At 42.1% G+C, this 22,985-nt stretch overlaps 1 protein-coding gene across 1 annotated transcript in view; it reads right to left on the minus strand.

The window, feature by feature from the left end:
• Positions 1-22,985, minus strand: part of LOC141152926 (piRNA biogenesis protein EXD1-like) — a 107,472-nt gene that overhangs the window by 63,885 nt on the left and 20,602 nt on the right. The window lies entirely within an intron of this gene.

The raw sequence follows: 22,985 nt of genomic DNA on the forward strand, positions 1-22,985 counted from the left end.
CGGTGAAGTGGCAGGCCCAAAGACTTCTGTAGAGATGTAAGTCGCTGAGCTGCGGGATGCGAATGGCGAAAGTGAGCACACAGCGACCGTGCCCTCTGCAGAAGGCCATCTAGTCCGGGATAGTGGGCTAAAAATTGCTGGACAACCAGGTTCAACACGTGAGCCTTACAAGGCACGCGTGTGACATTGCCCCGGCGAAGGGCCACACCCAGGTTTGCAGCATTGTCGCACACGGCCTTCCCTGGTTGCAGGTCCAGTGGAGACAACCATTCATGAAACTGGGTCTCCAGAGCTGACCACAACTCCTCCGCTGTGTGACTCACATTTCCCAGACATTTCAAAGTAAACACTAATGCCCGTGAGCCCTGCTGCCAGCATAATAAGGAGGTGTGCAGGATTCCTTCTGCGCAGTTAGAAAGCGGGTGGCATGACCAGACAGGCTTTGAGTGCAGGTGGAGGACCGAGAGGTTGAGGAGGCAGAAGCAGTGTAGGAACTTCGAGATAAAGAGGATTGACGCACAACTCGAGGGGACGGCAAGACTTGGACAGCAGCCCCTTGTCCTGCGGTGAAATGCACCCTGTCACACACAGAATTTCTCAAAGAAGCGGTGATGTTGTGTGCGACATGCTGGTGTAGCGCAGGCACACCTTTCTTTGAGAAGTAGTGCTGACTGGGCATCTGATACTGGGGCACTGCAACGGACATAAGGTCTCGAACATCCTCTGTGTCCACCAGGCGGAAAGGCAATATTTCTGTAGCTAACAGCTTGCAGATGGTGAAATTCAACCTCTTAGCTTTGTCATGGCTAGGAGGAAATGGTCTTTTACTCGTCCACATCTGAGGGACCGAGGGCTGGCTGTTGAGCTTAGACGGGGTTGAGTAGGGTGTCCCCGGCAAACTGCCGGTCTGTGAGGAAGATGCAGGCGGAAAAGTTAGGTTGCCTTGATCCAAAGGTGGTGTTCTCTATGTCGGAGAGCGCTCAACACCAGCTGGTGTTTCCACTTCCAAATGAAATGATGACCTGCCAATCACACTGGCTGTTGCGGGTAAAGAGGTGGCAGGTCTGCGTCCAAAAACATGTGTGACTGCTGTCCCCCAAGTCACAGAAGATGAAGAGGCCGTGGATGCACAAGATGGGGCAGACAGTGGTTGGCCTGGCCCGCTAGGCCGCATTGTAGCACAGTGAGCTTCCCACTGTAACTTATGCTTCATATCCATGTGACGGTTCATGCATGAAGTACTCAAACTATGGATTTTTTGGCCTCTACTTAGCTTTTGGTGACAAATATTACAGATAACACGAGTTGGGTCATCCTTATCGATCTGAAAAAATGCCCAGGCTATGCAAGGCTTAGAGCCCATGCGACCTGAAGAGCCACCACGACTTGTGGTCAGAGGCAGAGTTGTGGTTGAGGATGCAGTTGTTGACGTGCTTCCAGTACTCCGTGTCTGTCCAGGAAGGCGCAACCTAACCTCGTCGTCAATAGCATCTGTGACGCCCAGCTGAGCTTGGTATCACAGATCCTAGAAGAGTGCATTGATGGAATCCTCCACAAGAGGCCCCCATAAACATTCATAAACATTCACACATCTCCACCTTCCACCTCAGACCAGCAAAGGGAGCCCGTTAGGGATAAAAATAGGGAAGGTGGAGCTAGGCAGTTCAGTTCCTCTGAAGAGTTCCTGCAGTAGAGAAGCCTAAGAGAGGTCAGTCTGCAGTGGAGCTCAGTCTAGTCTAGAGAACGCAGTTAATAGTTCAGCAGTGGAGCACGAGGCTCCTGCTAGCTAGATTCAGGGAGCCTAGTTAGAGCTTAAGGTGTGCCGGCGCCATAAGATCGGTGAAGCGTGGCAAGCTGCCGTTCGTGTGAATAGCCTAGTGAGGGCCCGAGTAGGCCGAAGGCGAGTGGAGAGTTAGTACATAGGGGACAGAGGCGCTTAACCAGCTCACCCCGAAGCATTTACCGGACACCGGATACGAGCTTACCGGGATCTCTATGACCCAGTAAGGCATAACCGGAATCCCTGGAGAACTACAAGTCCCAGGATCGCTAAGGTGCTGATACGTAACAGAGCCAGGAGACGCTTAGGCCCCGCATACTGGAAGCGTGAACTACAAGACAAGGCCCTACCACAAGGTCAGCCAGCGCAGGACAGAGATAAAGTTAGACCTAGCACCAGGCAGGTCAGAAACTTACTACGCAGAGGCAAGAAACATGATGCCCTACACCCGCTCATTGGGGAGGATCCCGATATGCACCCTTCACCCTACAGTGCTCCGGGATGTGCCTGAATTTCCAACAGTAAAAGGTCTCGCCTGTCCTGCATTACCCCGGCATACGCTGCCCTGAGGCCTAGCTCCACCTGTGGGGAGCTATACCATCGAGCTGCCTTATCATCGGCCTCAGTGGACTGCTGCAGCGCTGGTGCTTCTCCCCAGATACCACAGGTGGCATCACGAACTCATAAAATTAACAATTATCCACCCTTTTAAAGAGTGACCCCAGGGTACGGGCCCAGGAGCCAACCACCGCGACATCCCAAAGGCCAGGCAAAGGCCCGGGTACTGAGTCATCCCCATCCCCTGGGCTAGTCACATCCTCCTCCACCTCCTCAGCGGACCTCATCGACTGCCTGACTGTGGGTTGACAGTAAGTGGGATCTACAACCTCGTCATCATCACCCTGTGTGTTCTCACACCCGTCGTCCTCAGAGCCAACCTCTTCCTGCCCTGACCGAAAAGTCAAGTTGTCGCTCCAATCAGGTATTTGAGTCTCATCATCGTCTTCATCATTGTCTCCACCAACAGGAGTTAGTTTGGGAACGAGGGTCTACATTATGCTCAGAACCTTCTTCATCTGGTCCTGGATCCGACTCATAAAGATTCTGGGCAACAGTGCAGATCATTTCCTCATCTGGATTAACAGAAGCTCTGGAGCAGACCTCCGTTTCCCAGGCTATAGTATGAGTAAACAGCTGTGCAGACTCAACCATCTGTGTTACCCCATACTCAGACGGGCAGCTGGAGACTTGGGAGCTGTGAGGAAGCAAGTGTGATTGGGGTGACACCTCTGAGGACTGGAGTATTTGTGATGTTGAAGTTGAGGTGGAGGAGAGCCCACTTGAAATCCGTTGAAGCACCTGCTGTTTTTGTGCCTCATCTGGAATTTGTAGCGATTGGCGTGTCCGTAAGAAAGGGATAGTATCACATTGTTCACGAAAAGAAGTAGACATCTTAGTTTGGCTGGAAGATAGTCTTTCTTCTGCAGATGTTACTCCCCCCCCCCCCCACCCACCGCGGGGGGGCTCGACCCACCAGCGGACAGGCACCAGTATTGGGAGAGGGGGGCTGGCCGTCCGGATCCACCGCGGCTCTGGCACAAATCCGGCGACACGGAGGTCGCACGGGTAGGAACGGACTGGCCGTGTCGGCTTCGCACTCCAGCGTAGTCCCTCTGCCCGCTCGCGCCCGTAACCTCAAAAGGGATGCGCAAGTGGCTTTTCTTCCCAGGGCTGTTCCCGGCCAGCAGGAACGTGGGGGAGCTCAGGTCGGCCTTCCACTGTACTCCCTTACCTCCCTCTCTTTCCTTCTTCCGTTCTCCATCTAACCCCTCGGCTCTGTGGTGTCCACTCTCCCTCCAGCTCTCTCCTTTTCACAGGTAGACTACCGCGTGTATTCACACAATGTGGCGAGTCTTTTGGGCCCAGGCATAAGAAGTTGTCGAGGTAATGGATAATATGTGCCCCCTTAGAAACGTCCATTACAACCCATTCGAGGAAGCAACTAAATGCCTCAAACAGTGAGCAGGATCTGGAGCACCCCATGGGCAAACAGCGATCTATATAGTATGCTCCTGCCCAGAAGCAGCCCAATAGGTGGACACTATTCGGAGGCATAGGTAGTAAGTAACCGGAACGCCGCATCAATGTCTATTTTGGCCATTAAGATGACCCTTCCCAACTTCTTGATCCGCCTGATTGCCTTGTCAAAGGATGCACAGTATATACTACTGTACTTGGCTCCGCGTCGATGTTGTGGTTTACGGACCTGCCCCTTGGATATGACAAATGGTGGATTAGTCCGAATGTATTGGGTTCCGTTTTTGGCACAACTCACAACGGGGATACCACTACATCTTGTAAGGAAAGTGTTCTGAATGGAACCGCCATTCTACCTAAAGATATTTCTTTTTTTAATTTTCTTGTCACGACATCTGGGTGTTGGTAGGCCGATTTTAGATTTTTACTCCAGCCTTTCTTGATTTTAGAAGGGCATGACATGCCTATATCTGTGACTCCCCCTCCTTTTACTCCTCCACCTCTTTTCTTTTCGCATGACTATATGTACTTGTCACTTTTCCATGTGTTAGTTGTGTCTTCTGAGCAATTTGTCAGCTTTTGGACACCTTTGAAGTGTTTTCTATGTGTTTTCTACGTGTTTTTGTTTGCCTGCCATTGGTTTTAACGGTGTTCGACGAACCGAACCGAACTCAAACACTACGGGGGTGGCTCAACACTATTCCTGCTATTCCATTTGATTGGGCTAAACCTCTACGTCTTTATTACCTCCCCCACCTCCCCCAATACATTCTACATTATTCTTAGTTGTTTTCCTTCATGTAGAATTAACCTACAAGGAAAGAGGGTTTATTTTCATTCCGATATTTGTGTTCGATTGACTTGCATTGGTTTCCGGTATCGGAATCGGCGATATCCGATAATTTTTGGGTATCGGTCCGATCAAATCCGATCCGATATTTCTCGATATCGGAAGGTATCGCTCAACACTAGTCTCAAACTTTTTGCTAACTTATAATACAGCACCATAGAGAACTACATTAATTATTTTGCATAGATGAAGAATAATATGCAACATATTAAAGCTTACTGAAAGGGTTGTTTGGCATTTTACTCAAAAAAAAAAAAAAAAAAGGGCAAATAAAAGAAAATGGCAAAAAAATAAGGATCTTAGCATTTGTAGTAAATTCATCAAACATTGCGTGCTGTTTTGAATTATTAACAGCAAAATCCCACAGCACAAAAAGACAGAAAAAAAAAACCTTTAAAAATCGCGTATGATGAATTGGGGCCTTAATTTTTCGGCCTTAAAAACCAAGTTATATCACACAAAATGTTTGATAATTGGCATCTGCACTGACAGGAGGAGAATGTAAGAGATCTCCTTCCTCTACGTACTCTGTCGATTGCTACATTACTGGGTGACATCAGTATAGTTTTCAATGTTCTTGAAGAGATGACCTGCAGTTATATCGCAGAGAATAATATAATAAATGATAATATGAAAAATAGGTCGTGTCTGACCAACATGTTAGGGTTCTATGAGGAAGCAAGTGCAAATCTGGATGTTGGTAACGCGGCAGATGTGATTTATCTGGACTTTGCAAAGGCATTTGATACTGTACCACACAACAGCCTTATACTGAAGCTACAGGAGCAAGGACTTGGGGAAACTACTGTTGTGCTCAAAAGTTTACATACCCCTGCAGAATTTTTCCTTTCTTGGCCTTGTTTCAGAGAATATTAATGATAACAAAAAAACTTTTTCTCCACTCATGGTTATTGGTTGGGTGAAGCCATTTATTGTCAAACTACTGTGTTTTCTCTTTTTAAAACTTAATGACAACCAAAAACCTCCAAATGACCCTGATCAAAAGTTCACATACCCTGGTGATTTTGACCTGATAACATGCACAGAATTTGACACAAATGGGTTTGAATGACTACTAAAGGTAACATCCTCACCTGTGACCTGTTTGCTTGTAATCACTGTGAGTGCATAAAAGCTGAGTGAGTGTCTGGATTGTGAGTCATGGGGAAAGTCAATGGATCTACGGGAAAAGGTAGTTGAACTGTATAACACAGGAAAGGGATACAAAAAGATATCCAAGGAATTGATAATGCCAGTCACCAGCGTTCAAACTGTGATTAACAAATGGAAAATCAGGGGCTCTGTAAAAACCAAACTACGGTCAGGTACAGCAACAAAGATTTCGGCCACAACTACCAGGAAATTTGTTCGAGATGCAAAGAAAAACCCACAAATAACATCAGCTGAAATTCAGGACTCTCTGAAAACTAGCGGTGTGGCTGTTTCAAGATGCACAATAAGGAGGCACTTGAAGAAAAATGGGCTGCATGGTTGAGTCGCCAGAAGAAAGCCATTAATGCACAAATGCCACAAAGTATCTCGCCTACAATACACCAAACAGCACAGAGACAAGCCTCAAAACTTCTGGAACAAGGTAATTTGTAGTGATGAGACCAAAATTGAACTTTTTGGCCACAACCATAAACATTACATTTGGAGAGAGGTCAACAAGGCCTATGATGAAAGGAACACCATTCCTACAGTAAAGCACGGAAGTGGATAGCTGATGTTTTGGGGATGTGTGAGCTACAAAGGCAAGGGAAACTTGGTAAAAGTTGAAGGAAAGATGAATGCAGAACATTATCAGAAAATACTGGAGGCAAATTTGCACTCATCAGCCCAGAAGCTGCACATGGGAAGATGTTCCAACACGTTAACGATCCAAAACACAAGGCCAAGTTGACCTGTCATTGGCTACAGCAGAAGAAAGTGAAGGTTCTGAAGTGGCCATCTCAGTCTCCTGACCTCAATAGGATTGAGCCACTCTGGGGAGATCTCAAGCACGCAGTTCATGCTAGACAGCCCAGGAATTTACAGGAACTGGAGGCTTTTTGCCAAAAAGAATGGGCAGCTTTACCATCTAAGAAAAGAAAGAACCTCATCCACAACTACCACAAAAGACTTCAAGCTGTCATTGATGTTAGAGGGGTCAATACACGGTATTAAGAACTGGGGTATGTGAACTTTTGATCAGGGTCATTTGGATGTTTTTGGTTGTCATTAAGATTTAAAAAGAGAAAACACAGTAGATTGACAATAAATGGCTTCACCCAACCAATAACCATGAGTGGAGAAAAAGGTTATTTGTTATCATTCTCTTTAACCTCTTTATTAAGGACCTTGAGGATGGGATTGAGAGTAAAGCATCAGTCTCTGCTGACTACACCAAACTATGTAGGATATTAAAATCTGTCCTTGACATTACGATATTGCAGAACGATCTGGATAAGATGTCAGAATAGGCAAACACTTGGCAGATGAGGTTTAATATAGATAAATGTAGAGTCATGCACCTAGGACGGAATAATCCTATTGCTGCATACACATTAAATGGGAGAATACTCGGGACCACCTAACAGGAAAAGGACTTGGGTATTCTGGTTACAAGTAAGCTGAGCAGCAGTACTCAATGTCAGGCAGCAGCCGCAAAAGCAAACAAGATTTTAGGGTGCATAAAAAGAGAAATAAAATCCTGCGATCCCAACATATTGTTACCTTTATAAATCACTGGTGAGGCCACTAGCACATGACTTATTCCTTCCAAGGACCAGGGGGCACTCATTACAGGTGGAAGAAAGGCGATTCCGGCAAGTAAATAGGAAAGGGTTCTTTACAGTCAGAGCAGTCAGACTGTGGAATGCCGACTACAAGAGGGAGTGATGGCCGACTTTTATACAAGGGCTGGATGATTTCCTAGATACAGATAACATTGTGGGTTATAGTTAAATTAGTGACAAATGTGCAAGGTAGTTGACAGTTGAACTTGGTGAACCTAGATCTTTTTTCAACCAATGTACCTAGACTAAACAACATTGAATTATAGACTGCAAGAATTATTTTTATAGCAGCCAAGTGCTCTATTTGAAACAGTTTAATTGGTATAAATTCTGTTCTAGGGGTGACCGGCTCCCTTTAAAAGTTAAGCAGCAATATTCATATTTTCAAAAAACCTTCAGAAACCTATTTTTTTAGGGCCCAATTCTCAAGTAGATTTGAATGGATCTACAAATTAGAAATCTCATATTAAAAGTGCATCCTTTAAAGAATTTAAAAACACAATGAAAGTTGTTTTTATTCCATTTAAAAAAGGAGGACTGTGAGCAAAACGAAGGAAACAACAGAGGTACAGAGAGATACATAAAATGCATGTACACTAATGCCAGAAGCCTCACCAACAAAATGCAGGAGTTAGAATTAATTTTGTTGGAAAATAATTATGACATGGTGGGGATATCTGAGACGTGGCTGGACGAGAGCCATGACTGGGCAGTGAATTTACAGGGCTATAGTCTGTTCAGAAATGACCGTACAAACAAGTGACGAGGGGTGGTGTTTATATGTAAAATCATCCTTAAAACCCATCTTGCGGGAGAATATATATGAATCTAATGAAAATGTAGAGTCCCTGTGGGTGGAGATAAGGGGAGGGGGGAAAAAATAATAAATTACTGATAGGGGTTTGTTATAAGACTCCAAAAATAATGGAAGCAGCGGAGAAAATCCTCATAAAGCAAATAGATGAAGCAGCGACTCAAGGAGAAGTCATTATTATGGGGATCTTCAACTACCCTGAAATACATTGGGGGACAGAAACATGTAGTTCAAGCAAAGGTAATAGGTTTTTGACAACTATGAGAGACAATTACCTTTCACAACTGGTTCAGGACCCAACAAGAAGGGGGGCACTGCTAGACCTAATATTAACCAATAGGCCAGACCGCATATCAAATATACGAGTTGGGGGTCACTTGGGTAATAGTGATCACAAAATAATACATTTTCATGTATCCTTTAATAAGATGTGTAGTAGAGGGGTTACAAGGACACTAAACTTCAGCAAGGCAAATTTCCAACGGTTGAGAGATGATCTTAGTGCAATAAACTGGGACGATATCCTGAGACAAAGCTACACAAAGCAAATGGGAGACGACATTTATTAACATCCTGAATAGGACCTGTGCACAATATATACCCTTTGGGAATAAACATGCTACAAATAGGAGGAAACCACTATGGCTAAATAGAGCTGTAAGGGGTGCAATAAGTGACAAAAAGAAAGCATTTAGAGAAGTAAAGCAAGTAGGTAGTGATGAGGCATTAAATAAATACAGAAAATTAAATAAATTATGTAAAAACCAAATCAAGGCAGCAAAGATTGAGGCAGAGAGACTCATTACTAGAGAAAGTAAAAATAACCCCAAAATATTATTTAACTACATAAATAGTAAGAAACTAAAAAATGATTAAGTTGGCCCCCTTAAAAATAGTCTGGGTGAAATGGTGGATGAGGATGAGGAAAAAGCCAATATGCTAAATGATTTTTTTTCAACAGTATTTACACAAGAAAATCGCATGACAGAAAACATGATCAGTGATGACAAAAATTCTCCATTAAATGTCACTTGCTTAACCCAGCAGGAAGTACGGCGGCATCTAGAAATCACTAAAGTTGACAAATCCCCGGGCCGGGATGGGATACACCGCGAGTACTGCAGGAATTAAGTAACGTCATAGATAGACCATTATTTTTAATCTTTAAAGATTCCATAATAACAGGGTCTGTACCACAGGACTGGCGTACAGCAAATGTGGTGCCAATATTCAAAAAGGGGACAAAAACTGAACTTGGAAATTATAGACCCGTAAGCTTAACCTCTACTGTGGGTAAAATCCTGGAGGGTTTCCTAAGAGATGCTATACTAGAGTATCTGAAGAAGAATAACCTCATGACCCAATATCAACATGGGTTTACGAGGGACCGTTCCTGTCAAACTAATCTGATCAGCTTTTATGGGGAGGGAAGTTCTGGACTGGACCAAGGAAATGCAGTGGATGTTGTGTATATGGACTTTTCAAAAGCTTTTGATACGGTTCCACACAAAAGGTTGATACATAGAATGAGAACAATGGGGATAGGGGAAAATATATGTATGTGGGTTAAGAATTGGCTCAGTGATGGGAAACAAAGGGTGGTTATTAATGGAAAGCCCTCAGACTGGGTCTCAGTTAACAGTGGGGTACCACAGGGGTCAGTATTGGGCCCCCTTCTTTTTAACATTTATTAATGACCTTGTAGGGGGCATACAGAGTAGTATTTCAATATTTGCAGATGACACTAAACTCTGCAGGGAAATCAATACAGAGGAGGACAATTTTATATTACAGGAGGATCTATGTAAACTAGAAGCTTGGGCTGATAAATGGCAAATGAGCTTTAATGGGGATAAATGTAAGGTAATGCACTTGGGCAGAGGAAATAAAATGTATAATTATATGCTTAATTGTAAAACACTGGGCAAACTGTAACTGAAAAAGACCTGGGTGTATTGGTGGACGACAAGCTCACGATTAGTGGCCAGTGTCAGGCAGCTGCTACAAAGGCAAATAAAATAGGATGCATTAAAAGAGGCATAGATGTTCATGAGGAAAACATAATTTTTCCTCTATACAAGTCATTAGTGCGACCACACTTAGAATACTGTGTACAGTTCTGGTCTCCGGTGTATAAGAAAGACATAGCTGAACTAGAGCGGGTGCAGTGACGAGCGACCAAGGTTATTAGAGGACTGGGGGGTCTGCAATACCAAGACAGGTTATTACACTTGGGGTTATTTACTGTGGAAAAAAAGAAGGCTTAGGGGTGATCTTATTACTATGTACAAGTATAGGAGGGGACAGTACAAAGACCTGTCTACTGATCTTTTTACTCTGAGGCCAGAGACGGGGACAAGGGGGCATCTTCTACGTCTGGAGGAAAGAAGGTTTAATCATAATCATAGACGGGGATTCTTTACTGTAAGAGCAGTGAGACTATGGACCTCTCTGCCGCATGATGTTGTAATGAGTGATTCACTACTAAAATTTAAGAAGGGTCTGGATGCCTTTCTTGAAAAGTATAATATTACAGGTTATATACACTGTGTTCCAAATTATTATGCAAATAATATTTTCTCAGATTTTCCCAAATTACCTATATGAATTGCAGTCATTGTAATTTTCCAGTCAAATAACTATTAGAGTACAATTGAAAGGTTTTTGTACAAACTGCCTATGATAACAGTATATTTTTAAAAAAATAAAACACTCAAACTGCACTCAAAATGCATGTTCCAAATTATTATGCACAGCAGAGTTTTCAACCTTTTCATTTTAATAAAGAACAAAAAAATGGTCATTTTTGACATTATAAGCATTAGCAGGTTATTACAAACTGAAATCAAACAGTTTTCAACTCAAAACTTTATTCTAGGTGATGTTACATTTGCACATAGGACCCCTTGTTCGAAAGGAGCTTCTGAACTCTCTCGTCCATTGAACTTGTCAGGTTTTGGATGGTTTCTGCTTCAATTGTTTTGCATGAGGACAGAATACCCTCCCAGAGCTATTGCTTAGATGTGAACTGCCTCCCGCCATCATAGACACTCCTTTTGATGATGCTCCAGAGGTTCTCAATGGGGTTGAGGTCAGGGGAGCATGGGGGCCACACCATAAGTTTGTCCCCTTTTATGCCCATAGCAGCCAGAGATGCAGATGTGTTATGTGCATTCCTTGATAGGGCATTGATCCAGGGAACTAGTCTGATTACCGTATGTGGAGTCAGGAAGGAATTTTTTTCCCCCAATGTGGAGCTTAGTGTTGCCACATGTTTTTTTTTGCCTTCCTCTGGATCAACATGTTAGGCTATGGGTTGAACTAGATGGACTTAGTCTTCCTTCAACCTTAAAAACTATAACCTAAAATTACTATGTTACAACACAATATTTATTACTCTGTGTAGTTTTTTTTTTTTAGAAACATCCCATGTGTGGTTTGTTTTATAATACGTTTGAAGATGAATTGTCCTTGTTATGTTGCAGGGGCCATGATCGATGAGAAGTTTTTCCATGCAATCTATTCTTTGTCTAATTCTTGAAATGTTATGATATTCCCCATGTGTTGTTGAGTCCCCTGTGTAAACAGTGGACTGAGGGGTCTTATCGGTCTGAGAAGACCATGAGCTAAGCACTTAGGAATGTCTTTGTCTTGGTAGTGTATGTATCTTGCACTCCATTGTACCTTACTTTCAAATTGCTAAAACTAAGAATACAGACATGGAAGACTTGTTAAGCTGACCCTCTCAATACATGGACCTAGTATGCTACTTGACTCAAATTATTATTAGTATTTATTATTATAGCAGTGCCATTTATTCCATTGCGCTTTACATGTGAAAAAGGGAGTATACATAGCAAACAACAAGTACAATAATCTTAACAAAAACAAGTCGGCGACTGGTACAGGAGGAGCGAGGACCCTCCCTGGGAGGGCTCAGAGTCTACAAGGGATGGGTGAGGATACAGTAGGTGAGGGTAGAGCTGGTCGTGCAGCGGTGGTTACTGCAGGTTGTAGGCTTGTCGGAAAGAAGTGGGTCTTCAGGTTCCTTTTGAAAGTTTCCCCGGTAGGCGAGAGTCGGATGTGTTGGGGTAGAGAGTTCCAGAGTAGGGGGGATGCACGGGAGCAATCTTGTATGAGATTGTGAGAAGAGGAGATAAAAGGGGAGTAGAGAAGGAGATCTTGTGAGGATCGGAGGTTGCGTGCAGGTAAGTACCAGGAGACTAGGTCACAGATGTATGGAGGAGACAGGTTGTGGATGGCTTTGTATGCCAAGGTCAAGGTCTTGAACTTTAGTCTCTGGGTGGGCAATGGGGAGAAAGTGCAGGGATTGGCAGAGGGGAGAGGCAGGGGAATAGTGGGGTAACAGGTGGATTAGTTGGGCAGCAGAGTTTAGGATGGATTGCAGGGGTGCGAGAGTGCTAGAAGGGAGGCCACAGAGCAGGAGGTTGCAGTAGTCGAGGGGAGAGATGATGAGGGAATGGTTGAGTGAGGGCGTGTTTTTGCATATTCATGGTTGAATAATGTGCGGATCCGGGAAATATTTTTGAGTTGGAGTTGGCATGAAGTGGAAAGGGCTCGGATATGAGGTTTGAAGGAGAGATCAGAATCAAGGGTTACCCCGAGGCACTGAGCTTGCGGAACTGGAGAGAGTGGACAGAAATGAAGGAGCAACCTGAGGACTTTCGGGCCTCTTTTTAATTAGGATTTTTTCAGGCATCATTTGAATTTTAAGATGCCTTGAGATGCCAAAATACTAGAAAGATGCCTAAAGAGACCAAAAACAAACCCCCCAAAAAGGGGTTTTAGTTAACATTTAAATCCCAGGGGTATTTCACATTCACAGAATTCTATATTGGGTTGCATTTTTTTTCCAAAAAAATGTTATTTTAGCCCCATATTTAAATGTTGTCAAATAGTAGTAAGAGAAAATAAATGCACCCCACAAGTTGTTACACATCTTTATTTTTATTTTTTTTTTGATTTCCCATATGTGGACATACACTACTGTTAGGGTACATGACAGGGCTCAGAAAGTAAGAAGTGTGCAAAATTTACTAGAATTGTTTTTAAAGCACCATGTCAAATTTGCGTAGCCCGTGAGGTATACAAATCTCAGCCATAAAAACCATTTCTCAATTTTCGAGAATATGGGCTGTCAAAAATATTAAGAAGAGGTCACAGGAAATATTAAGAAAATATTTTCTCTCCCCCTGAAGCCCCTCTCACCACTCCCTTATCCACCATTTGTCAATGTAAAAGAAGCTGTCTCTGCATGCAAATTAGCACACACAGGAGAAGTGGCTAAGAGGCAAATGCCAGTACAAAGATAGGTTGCAAACCCAATTAACATGCAAGTGTATTTTCCAGTGACACAGACCTGCGCTAAATCTACACCTAGGTGAGAAAGAAATAGTGCTGGGCGTAAAAAGAATTCAGCAGAAATCTGCAGTCTGTCCGGCACCGACGCAAAATAGGGAATATCTAAAGTTCTATACCTCCGATAATAATGGGACACATTTTTAGTGGCAGGGTCAGCCAAGGAACAATATGCATAATTTTCCATAGCAGTATGCCCCTCCGGTGAGCGGTAAGTACAAAATAACAGACCGCAGCTATGTCTTGTGTGGTCTCTAAAGAAAGGTAAATTCATAATGGAAAATTTGGCATCACTTGCAAGCTTCAGTGATCAACCAGCGAGAAGTTATTCCAGAAGTTAAGAGATTCTAATAAAAATATGAAGGCTGGAGCCCTTCAACATAAAAGACCCAGCCGAAGGTGGGTCAGCACTCATGTTGGAAGTACATATTTATGTGTAAAACGGGTCACGTTCGCTTAAAGGGCATAGGAGCGCTTCGCTCCAGCTATACTGAATAGTCTCTGCAGTCTTTATAGTAAGTTTCTTTTGTTAACTTCTATTTTGTGTAACTGTATATTCTCTACTGTATTGTCTCCATTTGTAAAACCTTTGTATATTTTTCATAAACACTGCCTCCATTTTGGATTAAATATAAAATTTAAATAGTTCTGTTCCTTTTGCTCCTGTGGACTATGAGGTTAAAATAGAATTCTTTGTCCACAATGATCATAAGGTATATGTGTGGAAAAAAAAGGGCACAGAATTTCAGGAAAAGAACATCTTGCCAACCATTAAACATGGGGGTGGATCAATCATGGTTTGGGGTTGTGTTGCAGCTAATGGCACGGGGAACATTTCATAGGTATAGGGTAGAATGGATTCAATGACATTTCAACAAATTCTTGATACAAACATAACACCATCTGCAAAAAAGCTGAAGTTGAAAAGAGGATGGCTTCTACAAATGGATAATGATCCTAAACACACGTCAAAATCCACAATAGACTACCTCAAAAGGCGCAAGCTGAAGGTTTTACAATGGCCCTCACAGTGCCCTGATCTGAACATCATTGAAAATCTGTGGCCAGGCCTCAAAATAGCAGTGTATACAAGATGGCCCAGGAATCTCACAGAAATGGAAGAATTTTCCATGGAAGAATGTATGAAAATCCCTCAAACAAGAATTGAAAGACTCTTGTCTGGCTATAAAAAGTGTTTACCAGCTGACATACTTGCAAAAGGGGGTGCTACTAGGTACTAACCATGCAGGGTGCCCAAACTTTTGCATTGACCCATTTTCCTTTTTGCAATTATTATAATGTAAAAAATGACAACATATACAGTAGAGACCAAAAGTTTGGACACACCTCATTTAAAGATTTTTCTGCACTTTCATGACTATGAAAATTGTACATTCACACTGAAGGCATCAAAACTATGAATTAACACATGTGGAATTATATACTTAACAAAAAAGTGTGAAACAACTGAAAATAGGTCTTATATTCTAGGTTCTTCAAAGTAGCCACCTTTTGCTCTGATGACTGCTTTGCACACTCTTGGCATTCTCTTGATGAGCTTCAAGAGGTAGTCACCGGAAATGGTCTTCCAACAATCTTGAAGGAGTTCCCAGAGATGCTTAGCACTTGTTGGCCCTTTAGCCTTCACTCCGCGGTCCAGCTCACCCCAAACCATCTCGATTGGGTTCAGGTCTGCTGACTGAAGGCCAGGTCATCTGGCGTAGCACCCCATCACTCTCCTTCTTGGTCAAATAGCCCTTACACAGCCTGGAGGTGTGTTTGGGTTCATTGTCCTGCTGAAAAATAAATGATGGTCCAACTAAAAGCAAACCGGATGGAATAGCATGCCGCTGCAAGATGCTGTGGTAGCCATGCTGGTTCAGTATGCCTTCAATTTTTAATAAATCCCCAACAGTGTCACCAGCAAAGCACCCCCCACCCCACACCATCACACCTCCTCCTCCATGCTTCACGGTGGGAACCAGGCATGTAGAGTCCATCCGTTCACCTTTTCTGCGTCGCACAAAGACACGGTGGTTGGAACCAAAGATCTCAAATTTTGACTCCTCAGACCAAAGCACAGATTTCCCCTGGTCTAATGTCCATTCCTTGTGTTCTTTAGCCCAAACAAGTCTCTTCTGCTTGTTGCCTGTCCTTAGCAGTGGTTTCCTAGCAGCTATTTTACCATGAAGGCCTGCTGCACAAAGTCTCCTCTTCACAGTTGTTGTAGAGATGTGTCTGCAGCTAGAACTCTGTGTGGCATTGACCTGGTCTCTAATCTGAGCTGCTGTTAACCTGCGATTTCTGAGGCTGGTGACTCTGATAAACTTATCCTCAGAAGCAGAGGTGACTCTTGGTCTTCCTTTCCTGGGGCCGTCCTCGTGTGAGCCAGATTCTTTGTAGCGCTTGATGGTTTTTGCAACTGCACTTGGGGACACATTCAAAGTTTGCCCAATTTTTTGCACTGACTGACCTTCATTTCTTAAAGTAATGATGACCACTCGTTTTTCTTTACTTAGAATTTGTATTATGGCAAGAAATAAGCAGCTAACAGTCTATTCAGTAGGACTATCAGCTGTGTATCCACCAGACTTCTGCACAACACAACTGATGATCCCAACCCCATTTATAAGGCAAGAAATCCCACTTATTAGACCTGACAGGGCACACCTGTGAAGTGAAAACCATTTCTGGTGACTACCTCTTGAAGCTCATCAAGAGAATGCCAAGAGTGTGCAAAGCAGTCATCAAAGCAAAAGGTGGCTACTTTGAAGAACCTAGAATATAAGACATATTTTCAGTTGTTTCACACTTTTTTGTTAAGTATATAATTCCACATGTGTTAATTCATAGTTTTGATGCCTTCAGTGTGAATGTACAATTTTCAAAGTCATGAAAATACAGAAAAATCTTTAAATGAGAAGGTGTGTCCAAACTTTTGGTCTGTACTGTATATATCCTTTTTCTCCTTTCTCGCTTTCCTTTCAGGGCTGAATATTATGCTTTTAATAATGTAACATAATTTCTCGTCTGAGATTAAGCCCTGATGGAGCATATGTGTTCAGAGAAAATATCCAGAAAGCTTCTTTGTTGCGGACCGCATCAGTATGACTACTGCCTCTAATATGTTTCGGTATTTGTTCTATCGCGTATACACGCAGACCAATTACTGCGATTATAACATTCCACAAATTGTTTTGAGATATTAGAGATGCTCCTATCTGTAGGCTCTTCAATGTCATGAAGGTGCTCCCTGATTCTAAATTCGAGCTTACGGATAGTTGAACCAACATATTTGAGGTTACAGATTGTGCATTCTGAAACAAACTACGTGATCACTATTGCAGTTTAAGAAGCTTTTTATACTGAATTTTTCACTCTGATCGTAATTGTAAAAATGATTGGTTTTAAACGACACTGTGCAGGTTTTGCACTGAGTTTGTCCGCACTTAAAATAACCCTTTAATGACAACCATGTTTGAGATGTGGGTTTTTTGTGATGGTTTACATGCAAACTAGGTGATAATACATTTCCTAGCGTTTTTTGCTTTCCTTGGTACTATTCTCACTTCATCTTTTAAGATGTTTGTAATGACGGGATCATCTTGCAAAATGTGTAGATTGCGTCGCACTATCTGGGAAATGGACCTAAAATGCGGACTATGGGTAAGAACCAAAACTGGCAAGCTGTTTTTTTTATTTGATTTCATCCTAGTTTTATTAATGAAGTCCGTCCTATTCCTAGTGTTTGCAATCTGTTGTGCCAAGTTTAAGTTCCAATTGGGATAGTGTCGATCAGAAAGGCGCTGTCTGATAGTCCTGGAGTCTATGTCAAAGCTGGCACTGGAGCAGCAATTCCGCTTAGCGCTAATAAAGTCACCCACAGGAACAGCTTTGGTAACATGAAAATGGTGGAATGAACGAGCACCCAAAATTGTATTACCTGCTGAAGGTTTTCTGTAGGTTTTAGTTACAATTGTGCAATTATTGACACCAATAAGTTCCAAATCCAGGAATACCATTTTTTCACCATGAGGACTATGTGTGTAAAATGCAAGTTAAACTGATTGTCATTAAGGTAAGAGATGAAATTTGGAATCTCTGATACCGCCCCCTCCCAGACAATGATCATATCATCTATATACCTAGCATATAGTTTTATTGAAGATGAGAATGGATTATGGACAATATACATAAAACACTGTTCCCACCAATTGGCTACGGATGGTGAGAATTTGGCTCCCATCGCCACTCCGCTAATTTGCAAAAAGAACTTTCCATTAAACATAAAATAATTATGGCGGAGTAGAAATAAGAGCACATTTTCTATATACTCTTTAAGTTCAGGTGTGTAAGAACTGTACCTGTCCAGGTGGTATTGGACAGCCATGATAGCTATGTGTTGGGGAATGCTGGTGTAAAGAGAAGAAACATCACAAGAAACCCAGGTGTATCTGTGAGACCATTTGAAATCTTGAAACATATGCAAAACATCACGAGAATCCTATAAAAACCCTGGTATTCTTTGTACCAATGATTGTAAGGCACTATCTAGCCATGCGCCCAAATGCTCATTTAATGAGCCTATTCCTGACACTATTGGTCTTACAGAAATAGGTGATAACGATTTATGTGTTTTAGGTAGCGCATGGATGATAGGAATAATGGGTGATGTTACCTCAAGGAATTCCGTTTCTTTTTTTGTCAGTATACCCAAAGAAAAACCTTCATCAATTACTTTTTTAGTTTTTTCGGCGAAAAATAAAGTAGTGGTAAGGTTCCTAAAAGCACAGTGGCCTCCATAATCCTTAAATGGAAGAAGTTTGGGACCACCAGAAGTCTTCCTAGACCTGGCTGTCCGGCGAAACTGAGCAGTCGTGGGAGAAAAGCCTTGTTGAGAGAGGTAAAGAAGAACCCCAAGATCACTGTGGCTGAGCTCCAGAGATGCAGTAGGGAGATGGGAGAAAGTTCCACAAAGTCAACTATCACTGCAGCCCTCCACCAGTCGGGACTTTATAAAACAGTGGCCACACAGAAGCCTCTCCTCAGTGCAAGACATATGAAAGCCTGCATAGAGTTTGCTCAAAAACACATGAAGGACTCCCAGACTATGAGAAATAAGATTCTCTGGTCTGATGAGACAAAGATAGAACTTTTTAGAATTTACCAAATGGCTGCAATGAAACAAAGTGAAAAATTTAAAGGGGTCTGAATACTTTCCGTACTCATTGTACATCGGTGAGAAAATACAGATAGTCATACTACACAAAAAAGTTATTTAACATTTACCATTTCGCTACAGTACTTTATGGCAGCATCATTTTTCAAATATATTTGATTTTGTTTTGTTAAGGTCTTAGAAGCGTTAAAAGTTTAGCAGCAATTTTTTTTTAAGAAAACTTCCAAAATCTATTTGTTTACAAACAAATTCTGTTTCAGAGTGACTTTAAGGGGCCTATATATTAGAAAACTGTCAAAAAGTGATACAATTTGAAAAACTGCACCCCTTGAAGTATTCAAAATTGCTGTCAGGAAGTTTGTTAACCCTTCAGGAGCTACACAGCAATTAACACAAAGTGAAATGAAAAATTTAATTTTTTTCCACTATTTTGTTTCAGGTCCAAATTTTGATAGGATTATAATAGGAGAAAGTGGTGACAGTTTATTACACAATTACTCCCAAATGTGCCCATACCCCACACTGTTTGGGCACATTGAGAGGCTTAGAAGAAAAGGAGTACTATTTGACTTTTGGTTGGAATATATAGCAGACTCCATGTTGCATTTCCAGAGCCCCTGAGGTGCCATAAACTAAAATCCTCAAATTAATCTAGGGATGTAGTGAGCATTTTTAACACAAAAATACTTTACAGAATTTGACAAAATTGGGCTGTGAAAATGAAAAGCTACGCATTTCTCACTAAAATATTGCTTTAGCCTCTAAGTTTTCATTTGTGTAATGGGTAATAGAAAAGGTAGACCTCACAATTTGTTATGCTATTTATGCCAAACGAGGCAAAACCCCTATATGTGGTTCTGCACTACTGTTTGTGCACACAGAGGGCTTGGAACGGAAGGAGCTCACTATCGCTTTTGGAATCTAGATTTTGTTGTTCTAAGCTTACAGGCACCATTTACAGAGCTCCTAAAGTGCCAAAACAGCTGAAAAAAAAACAGAAGTAACCTAATCTTGGAAATTATACATCTCTTTGAATCCATCGACAATCCCAATGATTAATTGAGCCCCACAGCAAGGATTGTGTTTGCATTAGGCACAACAGATCACGGGATTTTATTTGAGAGAATCATGTTGCTTTTTCAGACCTTTTGAGCTGCCCGAGATGTGGAAACGCACTAAATTTCCCTTGTCAGATGGATCAGAGTGTGATTTTTTGTGTGGGATGAGCTGACATTTTTATTGCCAACATTTTGGAGGTACATTAAGTTTTTTTTTTTAATCACATTTATCCTGCGCTCTACGCTGAGCACTTATGCCAGGATTTCTGCCCGAAATTTCCAAAACAAGCGATCCAGGAAAAACCTCAGACGGAGCCACTCACTAATGAGGCAGATGAAACGCTTCTCACTCCGTCTGGCCTTCGTTCTGGCAGTGTCCAGTCTTTTTAGAGTTTTGTGTGGTAAGAGGATGCCTAAGAAGACTAACACCATCGGAACCGAGGCCAGATAGAGTCCGAAGTGACTTCCATATGCAGCCTCTTGTAACAACTGAAGATTAGGGTGCTGGGTGGTGGACCTTCCTCGATCTGATAGAGACCTATCCTACTGATAAGTCAGATATACAGTTAGGTCCATATATATTTGGACAGAGACAACATTTTTCTAATTTTGGTTCTAGACATTAGTACAATGAATTTTAAACAAAACAATTCAGATGCAGTTGAAGTTCAGACTTTCAGCTTTTATTTGAGGGTATCCACATTAAAATTGGATGAAGGGTTTAGGAGTTTCAGCTCCTTAACATGTGCCACCCTGTTTTTAAAGGGACCAAAAGTAATTGGACAATTGACTCCAAGGCTATTTCATGGACAGGTGTGGGCAATCCCTTCGTTATGTCATTCTCAATTAAGCAGATAAAAGGCCTGGAGTTGATTTGAGGTGTGGTGCTTGCATTTGGAAGGTTTTGCTGTGACGTAAACATGCGGTCAAAGGAACTCTCCATGCAGGTGAAACAAGCCATCCTTAAGCTGCAAAAACAGAAGAAAACCATCCGAGAAATTGCTACAATATTAGGAGTGGCAAAATCTACAGTTTGGTACATCCTGAGAAAGAAAGAAAGCACTGGTGAACTCATCAATGCAAAAAGACCTGGGCGCCCACAGAAGACAACAGTGGTGGATGATCGCAGAATAATCTCCATGGTGAAGAGAAACCCCTTCACAACAGCCAACCAAGTGAACAACACTCTCCAGGAGGTAGGCGTATCAATATCCAAATCTACCATAAAGAGAAGACTGCATGAAAGTAAATACAGAGGGTTCACTGCATGGTGCAAGCCACTCATAAGCATCAAGAAGAAAAAGGCTAGACTGGACTTTGCTGAAAAACATCTAAAAAAGCCAGCACAGTTCTGGAAGAACATTCTTTGGACAGATGAAACCAAGATCAACCTCTACTAGAATGATGGAAAGAGAAAAGTATGGCTTAGGAATGGTACAGCTCATGATCCAAAGCATACCACATCATCTGTAAAACACAGCGGAGGCAGTGTGGTGGCTTGGGCATGCATGGCGGCCAGTCGCACTGGGTCACTAGTGTTTATTGATGATGTAACACAGGACAGAAGCAGCCGAATGAATTCTGATGTATTCAGAGCCATACCGTGTGCTCAGATCCAGCCAAATGCAGCCAAACTGATTGGTCGTCGTTTCATACTACAGATGGACAATGACCCAAAACATAACGCCAAAGCAACCCATGAGTTTATTAAAGCAAAAAAGTGGAATATTCTTGAATGGCCAAGTCAGTCACCTGATCTCAACCCAATTGAGCATGCATTTCACTTGTTAAAGACTAAACTTCAGACAGAAAGGCCCACAAACAAACAGCAACTGAAAACCACCGCAGTGAAGGCCTGGCAGAGCATCAAAAAGGAGGAAACACAGCGTCTGGTGATGTCCATGAGTTCATGACTTCAGGCAGTCATTGCAAACAAAGGGTTTTCAACCAAGTACTAGCAATGAACATTTTATTTCCAATTATTTAATCTGTCCAATTACTTTTGGTCCCTTTAAAAACAGAGTGGCACATGTTAAGGAGCTGAAACTCCTAAACCCTTCATCCAATTTTAATGTGGATACCCTCAAATGAAAGCTGAAAGTCTGAACTTCAACTGCATCTGAATTGTTTTGTTTAAAATTCATTGTGGTAATGTCTAGAACCAAAATTAGAAAAATGTTGTCTCTGTCCAAATATATATGGACCTAACTGTTTATTTTGTCTGGACAACCCCAAATTTGCATGTTGTTGTCCTGAGGAAGGAGTCAGTTTTGACTTTGAAACTCGTGGACAATCAACCACTTAAATTTATCTGGTCTTCGGATCTTTTTTGGAATCAGCAGCATAATTGAAGTCCACAATTCCTGGCTTTATAGTACAATTTATACTTATCTGTGGATGATGCCAACTATGCAATATTAGTGCCTGTGTCACACACAACCCTATCAGGTGAGCACATTGCCATTGTTCATCAACCTTATACACTTAGATAAGATAATTCTGCTTGGCTTTAGCAGTCCTTCTATTACATATACTGGCAATCATGTGATACTATATTTCCTATCCCATAAACACAAAACCAGCTAAAGGAACAGCATCTCTAACACGCTGCTTTGGCAACCTGCCTGTGGTTTCAACCATTAATAGTGATTATTTTATTTATGTAGCACTAACATATTCAGCTGCACCTTACACATCAGAGGACGTACAGACAATATCAGACATTACAGAGTAAGACATAATTCAGCAATTAAGGATTAAGGGCCCTACTCATAAGCTCACACTTGATAAGGAAATAGGCATGAAACAAAAGGTAAAAAGTGCTTGCTTTCTATGGTCCAGTCATCAGTATAATAAATAAATTGGGATTTCAAATAACGATGCATGAACCAGTCACCAGACAAGTATAAGTCCAGATATAAATTGCATGGAGAGTGGGGACAGATGTTTTTTAGAAGATGCCTTAAACGGTGACACTGGGAATTAAGCAGATTGTCTAGGGTAGTGCATTCCAGAGATCTGGTGCAGCATGAGAAAAGTCTTGCAGATAGAAGTGGAAGATTTGGATTATAGAGTACATTAGTCTTTGATGATTAGCAGAATGAAAGGCAT

This window comes from Phyllobates terribilis, unplaced genomic scaffold (assembly GCF_046119375.1).
Source record: "Phyllobates terribilis strain yellow unplaced genomic scaffold, ASM4611937v1 Scaffold_7__3_contigs__length_470593459, whole genome shotgun sequence".
In the NCBI taxonomy this organism is placed as follows: Eukaryota; Metazoa; Chordata; class Amphibia; order Anura; family Dendrobatidae; genus Phyllobates; species Phyllobates terribilis.